The sequence below is a fragment of the Neofelis nebulosa genome, chromosome 3, assembly GCF_028018385.1.
Source record: "Neofelis nebulosa isolate mNeoNeb1 chromosome 3, mNeoNeb1.pri, whole genome shotgun sequence".
Lineage (NCBI taxonomy): Eukaryota > Metazoa > Chordata > Mammalia > Carnivora > Felidae > Neofelis > Neofelis nebulosa.
Window position 1 is genome coordinate 64,396,698 of NC_080784.1, and position 11,025 is coordinate 64,407,722.

General features: G+C 36.4%; 1 pseudogene; it reads right to left on the reverse strand.

Moving 5' to 3' along the window:
- Positions 1-3,252: 3,252 nt before the first annotated feature.
- On the reverse strand, positions 3,253-3,513 carry LOC131506896 (protein S100-A6-like; annotated as a pseudogene).
- Positions 3,514-11,025: the final 7,512 nt, after the last annotated feature.

Consider the following 11,025-nt stretch of genomic DNA (forward strand, 5'->3'; position numbering starts at 1 on the left):
TCTCACGGTTCATGGGTTTGAGCCCCTCATCGGGCTCTGTGCTGGCAGCTCAGAGCCTGGATCCTGCTTCCAATTCTGTGTATCACGCTCACTCGCGTGCACTTTCTCTCTCTCTCCCCCCTCGTAATCTGTTTCTCCCTCTCTCTCTCTCAAAAATAAACATTTAATAAATAAATAAATAGAACAGAATAGAAAACCAGAAATGAACCCACAACTGTATGGTCAATTAATCTTCACCAAAGCAGGAAAGAATATCCAATGGCAGAAACAACAGTCTCTTCAACAAAGGTGTTGGAAAAACTGGACCGCAACGTGCAAAAGAATGAAACTAGACCACTTTCTTACACCATACACTAAAACAAGTTCAAAATGGATTAAAGACCTAAGTGTGAGACCTGAAACCATAAAAATCCTGGGAGAGAACACAGGCAGTAACTTTTTTTACTCTGACCATAGCAACTTCTTTCTAGATATGTCTCCCAGGGCAAGAGAAACAAAAGCAAAACTAAATGATTGAGAATTCATCAAAATAAAAAGCTTCTTCACAGCAAAGGAAACAAAAAACAAAAAGGCAACCTATGGAATGAGAAAAGATATTTGCAAATGACATATATGGTAAAGGGTTAGTATCCAATACTAGAACTTATAAACTCAACACCCGAAACACAAATAATCCAATTTAAAAAATGGGCACAGGACATGAACAGACATTTCCCCAGAGAAGACATCCAGATGGCCAACAGACACATGAAAAGATGCTCAGTATCACTGATCATCAGGGAAATGCAAATCAAAACTACAATGAGATACAACTTCACACCTGTCAGAATGACGAAAATCAGCAACACAAGAAACAACAGGTGTTGAAAAAGATGTGGAGAAAGGGAAACTCTCTCGCACTGTTGCAAACTGGCGCAGCCACTCTGGAAAACAGTATGGAAATTCCTCAAAAAGTTAAAAATAGAACTGCCCTACAATTCAGCAATTGCACTACTGTGTGTTTACCCCCAAAATACAAAAATGCACCCGGATGTTTACAGCAGCATTATCTACAATATCCAAATTATGGAAACAGCCCAAGTAGCCACTGACCTATGAATGGATAAAGAAGATGTGGTATATCCATCAATAAATATGTGGAACTTAAGGAAGAAAGCAAATGAACGAAGGGGGAAAGAGAGAGAGGCAAACAAAGAAACAGGCTCCTAACTATAGAGAACAAACTGATGGTTACCAGAGGGGAGATAGGTGGGGGGATGGGTGAAATAGGTGACGGGGATTAAGAAGTGCACTTGTGATGAGCGCCAGGTGTCATATGGAAGTATTGAGTCACTACATGGTACACCTGAAACCAATATAACACTGTGTTACCTATACAAGGATTAGAATAAAGACTTAAAAAAAAAGAAATATAAAGACCACATTGGTTGCTCTCAATATTATGGAGATCTTGCCTAATAGCTGCTTGTGTTCAGAAATGCTTCAGGTCATGGAAGGGAAGACTAAATCTATTTCTAAATCCAGTCCACTCTTTTGGAACATAATACCCTCTTGAAATACATTTGATAGTTCAATTACCAATTCTGTTTCTTTGCCAGAAATATGCTTCTGGCAATAGTGTGCAATAGACTTGGCCTTGCCCTGATGCTATATTTTGGCCTGTGACTCCGAATGTTTCCTTCATGGAAGTCGATAGTGCTTTACAATGATGCTTTTCCTAGCCTTGTGATGCATCATTTTTGTATATTTCACAGGAATGCAAATATATTTTGTAAATTCAAGAGATTTAAGTTTCTGAATAATGAGTGCCACTTTTGAGTATAAATGTAATATTTTGGTGGTAGAATGTTTTAAAAAGATACATAGATACAATGTGAACTCTTTGAAGCCACATTATTGGGTAGGCAGTCATCTGACCTTATACTAACCACCTTATTTCTAGTGTACTAAATACCTCTCAACATCTCCTGTAGTCACTGAGCTTTTTTTTACATTTTTCTTTAGGACTGAGGGTATTTTAGGGGAGAAGTTTTCCTTGACATGATCACTGTTCCCGTATCTGCTAACATATGCATTGCTGTGCTGAAAGGAGCTGCATTTAGGGTCCTATTTTTTTTTTTTAATTCTTTTTTGATAGCATCAATTTAAAAAAAATTTTTTTTAACGTTTTGTTTATTTTTGAGACAGGGAGAGACAGAGCATGAACAGGGGAGGGTCAGAGAGAGAGGGAGACACAGAATCTGAAACAGGCTCCAGGCTCTGAGCTGTCAGCACAGAGCCCGACGTGGGGCTCGAACTCACGGACCGCGAGGTCGTGACCTGAGCCGAAGTCGGCTGCTTAACCGACTGAGCCACCCAGGCGCCCCTTGATAGCGTCAATTTTTTTTTTTTTAATTTTTTTTTAACGTTTATTTTTGAGACAGAGACAGAGCATGAACGGGGGAGGGTCACAGAGAGAGGGAGACACAGAATCTGAAACAGGCTCCAGGCTCTGAGCTGTCGGCACAGAGCCCGAAGCGGGGCTCGAACTCACGGACTGTGAGATCGTGACCTGAGCCGAAGTCAGACGCTTAACCGACCAAGCCACCCAGGCGCCCCGATAGCATCAATTTTTAAAACTAGCTTGCTGTTTTTAGAACATGATATATGCTCACTATGAACAAAATTTGTTTTTTCTTTTTTTTTCAAAATTTTCTTTAAATTATAGTCAGTTAACATGTAGTGTAATATTGGTTTCAGGAGTAGAATTTAGTGATTCATCACTTACATTTAACACCCAGTGCTCAACGCAACAAGTGCCCTCCTTAGTACCCATCACCCATTTAGCCCATCCCCCCCACACCACCCCTCCAGCAACTTGAACAAAATTCTAACATGACAGAAGAGTACAAATAAGAAAATAAATACACACCTAAAAGCGCATCACCAGAGAAAACATCTGACAGTGTGGTGAACATCCTTTAGGCATATCTACCCATTTGTAGACTAGTGCAATTTTACATAAGGGAAATCACTCACTGTATACACTATTCTGAAACATGCTTCTTTTCATGTTAATCATTTGTCCCTGAGATCCTTCCATACCCATCAATAAAGAACTACTTTCTTGTTTTACAGGCTGCAGTGTTTTCTTTTTTTTTTTTTTAACTAAAAAAAAAAAAAAAAAAAAAGATAATTATCGAACAATTACCCACCACTGGATTTGACTTACGCAGGCCCTATAGAGGGTGTCTCCACCTTCCTGATTTATTTTCAGCCCTTAAGGGCATCATTGTAGATGAAAATCAGGGTGACATAATCCTGGAAGTTTACCACCTGGTCCTTGTTCCAGTCCAGGTCATCCATGAGCTTTGCAATTTCAGTATCCTACACCTTTGGGCCAATGGTGAACTCTTTCTGGATCAGCAACTTCAACTTCTTCTTGCTCAGGGTGTTCTTGTCACCTTCCCTGCCCAAGTACTTGTGGAAGATGGCCACAAAGAGGCCAATAGCCTGATCCAGGGGGTACGCCATGGTTGGACACTAGGTTCAGCGAGCACAGCCTGGAGAGCATGGAGGGACCAGCGGGCGGTGGCCAGCCTACCTCTTTGCCTACAGGCTTCAGTGTATTCTACTGAATTCATGTGTCACCTTGACACAACTTATCTAGGCTATTTCTAAATTTCTACCATTATAAACAAAGCCACGATGAGTATCCTGTGAGAGTATATCTATTCTCACTTATCCCTTTATTTCTTTTGGATAAATTCATGCATGTGTGATTTTGGGTCATTTTTATGAATATTGCCAAACTATCCTCTAGAAATATTGTACCAATTTACATTCTCACCAGTAGGACATGAAAGTATACATTTCCTGAGACTATATCCAACTCTGAATGTTATTAACCTTTTCAATATTTGTTGAGGACCAAACAATAATATTTCATTAATAGTTTACTTAGCTAGCATTTGATTCCTAATAAAATTAAGCATCTCCTATGCTTATTGGTTATTTGGATTACTTCTTTTTATAAATTTCCTCTTCATATTCTTTTGTCATCTTTCTTTTGTTTTTTCCCCCATAAAGGTATGAATGTATGTGTGTGTGTACATATGTGTGTGTATTAGCACTTTGTTATATATCATTTTCCGAAACATTTTTCTAATTTGTCATCTGTCTCTCTCCCTTCCAGATAGTGTGAATTATGAGTTCGTTTTCTATTTGGTTGTCTGCAATGCAAAAGTTTAAAAGGTCAAAGTTAACAATCTTATCCTTTTTGGTTTCTGAGTTTTTGTGACATGGTTTTAAAAAGTTCTCCATATCTCAGGGCACCTGGGTGGCTCAGTCAACTAAGCATGTGACTCTTGGTTTTGGCTCAGGTCATGATCTCACAGCTGCTTGTGTTCAAGCCCCACATCGGGTTCTGTGCTGTCAGTGGGGAGCCTGCTTGGGATTCTCTCTCTCCCTCTCTTGCTGCCCCTCCCCGACTCATGTTGTCTCTGTCTCTCTCAAAATAAATAAATAAACTTAAACAACAATTTTTTAAGGGGTACCTGGGTGGCTCAGTTGGTTAAGCATCAGACTTCGGCTCAGGTCATGATGCAGTTGGTGGGTTCAAGCCTCTCATCAGGCTCTGTGCTGACAGCTCAGAGCCTGGACCCCGCTTTGGATTCTTTGTCTCCCTCTCTGCCCCTCCCCCCACTCATGCTCTGTCTCTCTCTCAAAAATAAATAAACATTAAACAATTTTTTAAAAGTCTCCCATATCTCAAAGGGAAAAATATTCACTCATTTTTTTCCCTCAAGTACTTTTGTTCCATCTATCACACTTACATCTGTGATATATCTAGGAGGTATTTACGCAAAAGGAGTTAAAGTCTGGATCTCTATGTTTTTTGTTTTTGTTTTTTGCTGGATGACTAATCTATTGTCCCAAACCCTTACTGAATGACCTTTCTTTTTTTTTTTTTGTTTATTTTTTTTATTTAAAAAAATTTTTTTTAAGTTTATTTATTTTTGAAACAGAGAGAGACAGAGCATGAATGGGGGAGGGGCAGAGAGCGAGGGAGACACAGAATCGGAAGCAGGCTCCAGGCTCTGAGCCATCAGCCCAGAGCCCGACGTGGGGCTCGAACTCACAGACCGCGAGATTGTGACCTGAACTGAAGTCAGACCTTCAACCGACTGAGCCACTCAGGCGCCCCTGAATGACCTTTCTTTACCACTTATTCAAAATGCTACCTTGGGGTGCCTAGGTGACTCAGTCTGTTAAGTGCCTGACTTCAGCTTAGGTCATGATCTCACAGTTAGTGAGTTCGAGCCCCCATCCAGCTCTGTGCTGATAGCCCATAGCCTGCTTCAGATCCTCTGTCTTCCTCTCTCTGCCCCTTCCCTGTTTGTGCTCGCTCTCTCTCTTTCTCTCTCTGTCTTGAAAATTAAAATAAATAAATAAATAAATAAATAAATAAATATCTAAAAACAAAACAAAAAACCCCACAAAATGCTACCTTTATCTATAAATTAATATGTATGAATATATGCAGTATAGTGATTAACACTGTATTTGGAGTCAAACAGATCTCAATAAAGTTTGATCATTTTCTTCATATAGCACTTATTATTAATGTTTTCTTATGTAATTTAAATTTTTGTGGCTATTGAAATCAACATGTTGTCTGCCAACATATTTTATGATTAGGGATTTTTTTTGTATATAAGCCAACTATTAATTTTATGTATATATAGATTAAAATAACCTGCAAAAATGACAATTTTGCTGCTTCTATTCCAGCTCTTATTGAACTCCTTGTTTTAATATATTAGTGGCCCCTTTATTTTACCCCAGACATTAATGAGTTAAGGAAATATTCATCTAATTCTACTTTACTGAATGTTTTCATTGAAAATGGATATTAAGCTTTATTAAATGCATTTTTGGCATCAATCAAGATGAACATCAGTTTCTCTCCTTTGACCTATAAATATGGTGAATTATATTAATACTTTTATTTAATGCTATAAACTACATTTGCATTTCTGGAATAAATCCCACTTGGTCATGGATTATCAGTCTTTTAATATATTTCTACATTCTGTTCAAGACATGCAAGATTATTTTTGCATTTATAATTTGACTCTAAATAATGTATCCTAACAGTCCCACCATTTTTTTTTGTTCTACTTCAAGTACCAACTTTGAAGTCAATTAATTTAAAATATTATGCTTTATAAAATGGAACTACTAAACAAAATCAGAAATGAGAGAGGAGAAATAACAACCAACACCACAAAAATACAAAGATTATAAGAGAATAATATGAAAAATTATATGCAAAAATATTGTACAACTTAGAAGGAATGGATAAATTCCTAGAAATATATAATCTCCCAAAACAGAATCAGAAAGAAATAGAAAATTTGAACAGATTGATTATCAGCAATGAAATTGAATCAATAATGAAAACACTCCCAGAAAACAAAAGCCCAGGACTACATGGCTCCACAAGTGAATTCTACCAAACATTTAAAGAAGAGTTAATACCTATCCTTCTCAAACTATTCCAAAAAATAGAGGAGGAAGGAAAACTTTCAAATTCACTGTATGAGGCCACAATTACGCTGATACCAAAACCTAATAAAGGCACCACACAAAAAAAGAGACCAATATCTCTGATGAACATAGATGCAAGCATCCTTAACAAAATATTAGCAAACAGAATCCAACAATACATTCAAAACTCATTCACCATAATCAAGTGGTATTTATTCCTGGGTTGCAAGAGTGGTTCAATACATGTAAATCAATCAACATGATACATCGTATTAACAAGAGAAAGGATAAAGGCTGTATGATCATTTCAATAGATGCAGAGAAAGCATTTGACAAACTACAACATCCATTCATGATAAAAATGTTCAGCAAAGTAGGTTTAGAGGGAATATACCTCAACATAATAAAGACCATATGTGAAAAACCCACAGCTAATATCACACTCAATGGTGAAAAGCTTAGAGCTTTTCTCCCAAGATCAGGAACAAGACGAGGATGTCCACTCTCATCACTTCTATTTAACATAGTACAGGAAGTCCTAGCCACAGCAATCACATAACTAAAAGAAATAGAAGTCATCCAAGTTGGTAAAGAAGAAGTTAAACTTTCACTATTGCAGATGACAAGGAGGTGAAAGACCAATACTCTGAACACTAAAACACTGATGAAAGAAATTGAAGAAGACACAAAGGAATGGAAAGATAATCTATACTCGTGCATTGGGAGAACAAATATTGTTAAATTGTCCATGCTACCCAAAGCAGTCTACAGATTTAATGCAATCCCTATTAAAATACCAATAATTTTTTTCACAGAACTAGAAAAAATAATCCTAAAATTTGTGTGGAACCACAAAAGACTAGCCAAAGCAATCTTGAAAAAGAAGAAGACTAGAGGTATCACAATCCCATATTTTATGATATACTACAAAGTAGTGGTAATCAAAACAATATGGTACTGGCACAAAAATAAACACAAAAATCAATAGAACAAAATAGAGAGTCCATAAATAAATCTATGATTGTATGGTCAATTTATCTTTGACAAACAAGGCAAGAATGTGTAATGGGAAAAAGACAGTCTCTTCAATAAACAGTGTTGGGAAAACTGGACAGCTACGTGCAATGGACCACTTTCATACGCTATAGGAAAAAAAAAAACTCAAAATGGATTAAAGACCTAAATGTGAAACCTGAAACCATAAAAATCCTAGAAAAAAGCATAAACAGTAATTTCTGACATTGGCAGTAGCAACATTTTTCTGGATATACCTCTAAGGCAAGGGAATCAAAATAAAAAGTAAAATAGAATATTGGAAAGTTTCTGCACAGAAAAGGAAATGATCAACAAAACAAAAGACAACCTACTGAATAGAAGATATTTGCAAATGATAATATATTCAATAAGGGGTTAGTATCCAAAATATATAAAGACCTTATACAACTCAACACCAAAAGACCCCAAATAATCCAATTTAAAAATGCGCGGAAGACATAAACAGACATTTCTCCAAAGAAGACATCCAGATGGCCAACAGATACATAAAAATATGCCTAACATCACTTACCAACAGGGAAATGCAAATCAAAATTACAATGAGATAGGGGCGCCTGGGTGGCGCAGTCGGTTAAGCGTCCGACTTCAGCCAGGTCACGATCTCGCGGTCCGTGAGTTCGAGCCCTGCGTCAGGCTCTGGGCTGATGGCTCGGAGCCTGGAGCCTGTTTCCGATTCTGTGTCTCCCTCTCTCTGCCCCTCCCCCGTTCATGCTCTGTCTCTCTCTGTCCCAAAAATAAATAAAAACGTTGAAAAAAAAAATTAAAACAAACAAACAAACAAAATTACAATGAGATATCACCTCACACCTGTCAGAATGGCTAAAATCAACAACATAAGAAATAACAGGTGTTGGCAAGGATGTGGAGAAAAAGAAACGTTTGTGCCCTGTTGATGGGAATGCAAACTGGTGCAGCCACTGTGGAAAACCTTAACAAATTAAAAAGACAATTATCATGATTCAGTAATTCTGCCACTAAGTATTTACTCAAAGAATAGGAAAATACTAATTTAAAAAGATACATGCATCCCTTTGTTTATCACAGCACTATTTACAATAACCAAAGTATGAAAGCAACCCAACTGCCATTTGATAGATGAATTAGGATAAAGAAGTGACATCTATATATCTATATCTATATCTATGAACATAGTGGAATATTACTTAACCATAAAAAAAGAATTAAATCTTGCCATTTGCAAAAACATGGACGGATCTAGAAGGTATAATGCTAAGTGAAATAAGTCAGTCAGAGAAAGACAAATACCATATGATTTTACTTATATGAGGAATTTAAGAACCAAAACAAATGAACAAAGTAAAAAGAGACAAAAAACCAAACTCTTAGATGCAGAGAACAAACTGGTGACTATCAGAGGGGAGGTGGGTAGAGGGATGGGTAAAATGGGTGAAGGGAATGAAGACATTTATCATAATGAACACCGAGTAATGTATAGAATTGTTGAATCCCTATATTGTACACCTGAAATTAATATAACACTGTATGTTAATTTATACTGGAATTAGAAAAATTAAAAACAAAAATTAAATAAAATGTATAAATACATAAATAAATGAATAAATAAAATGGAACTACTATCATGTGTGAATTCTACCCTAAGAGAGTGAAATAAATGGTCTATATGAATTTTCTAAAGCATAATTGTGTATTATCTCATAATATATAATTACATTAAAAATTTGAACTTGAAGGTATATCTACAAGAGAGTGATACATATGTCCCACAAAAAATGTGTACACAAATGTCCATAGAATTATTCATAGTAGCCCAACTGGAAACAACCCAAATATCCACCAATTGACAACTGGATAAACAAAATATGGTATTTTGTTTATATATATATAATTTATATATAGATTTATATATTATATATAATTATATATATAAATAATAAATAAATAAATATTTATATATATTTTATATATATTATATATAATATATAAATAAATAATAAATAAATAAATAATATATATATTTATATATATATAATTTATATATAGAAAATTTAGATCCACACAAAAATAGTCAAGTGGTTACCAACAGACATCAAAGCCAATTAATTGAGAAAGATGGTCTTTTCAACAAACATTACTGGAACCAAATAGTTTTCATACAGAAAAAAATGAACCATAAATACTATAAACAAACATTAACTTGCATTAATATAAAAGCCCAAACTTCTGGAAGAAAACGTAGGAGAAAATCTTTGTGATCTTGGGTTAGGCAAGGTCAAAGCACAAACGATTAAAAAAAAAAAAAAGGATAATTTGAACCTCATCATATTTAAAAACTTTTGATCTTTAAAAGACAGAAATTCTGAGCTTCCTTTCTTGCTGGTGATCTGAAGAGGTTGGAGGACTAAGGAAGGACTCATGCACTCATGGATGGGAGATAGATTCACGCACATTCTGAAGAGCAGTCTGGCAGTACTTCATCAAACTAAGTACATGTACAATGTGTGGCCCAGCAGTCTTCCTCATGGGTGTATACGATATCCTCACACAAGTCCAGGAAGTGACATGTCAACCTACTTTCATTGGGGTATTAATGGTGGTAGACACCAAAATAGTATAAAGCAAAAAAAGCAACTATTAATTTATATAGAAAACTTTTTAGCATTCCCAGACCCCCAAAATAACCTCTTTTAGGCTTTTCTGATACGTTCGGACACATCTTGCTAACAGACACACAAATAAACTGAGATAAAGCACAAATGTTCACGAACGATTCAAAGTTACAGCAGCTTGATGTTGAGGTGCTGAGGGTAGTTCCCAGGAAAGAAGCCCACTAGGGTTACTCTTGCTGTTTGGGGGCAGAGATGAGGGGCATGACCCACAAAACAAACTCTGACCGCTATTTGCACTGTTTGTCTTTTTTATAAAAGTGAAAGTCCTCTTTGGATTTCTTTCAAGTTAGCTAAAAGAGTTACTAATGTAGGTCTTTTGTAAGAGTGAAATGGCATAACATGAACTTTTGAGAAATGGGGGAAGACTGTATATAACATCAACCATAATCTTCAAACCTGAAAGCAATTCATCCTGGTAGATTCTACTTTTTTCAGATTACAAAAAAGAAAATGACCCCTCTGCACCCATTAGGATGGCTATTTTTTCTTAAGGAAAATAACAAGTATTGGTGAAAATGTAGGGAGAAATCGGAACCCTTGTGTAATGCTGGTGGGAATGTAAAATGTTGCAACAGCTGTGGAAAACAGGTTGGCTGTTCCTCAAAAAGTTAAACATAGAAGTTTGCAGGGTGGTGGAGTGCAAAGGTCAGGAAAGAATTCTTGAGACATTGTATGGCTCAATTTATTAAGTTTATTGAAGTAGCACAGGGACAGTAGAGAAAGACCTGCACTTGAGCTATGTGAAAGCTGGCGGTTATCTGCTTAGTGCTCAGGGGGGAGGGGACGGGAC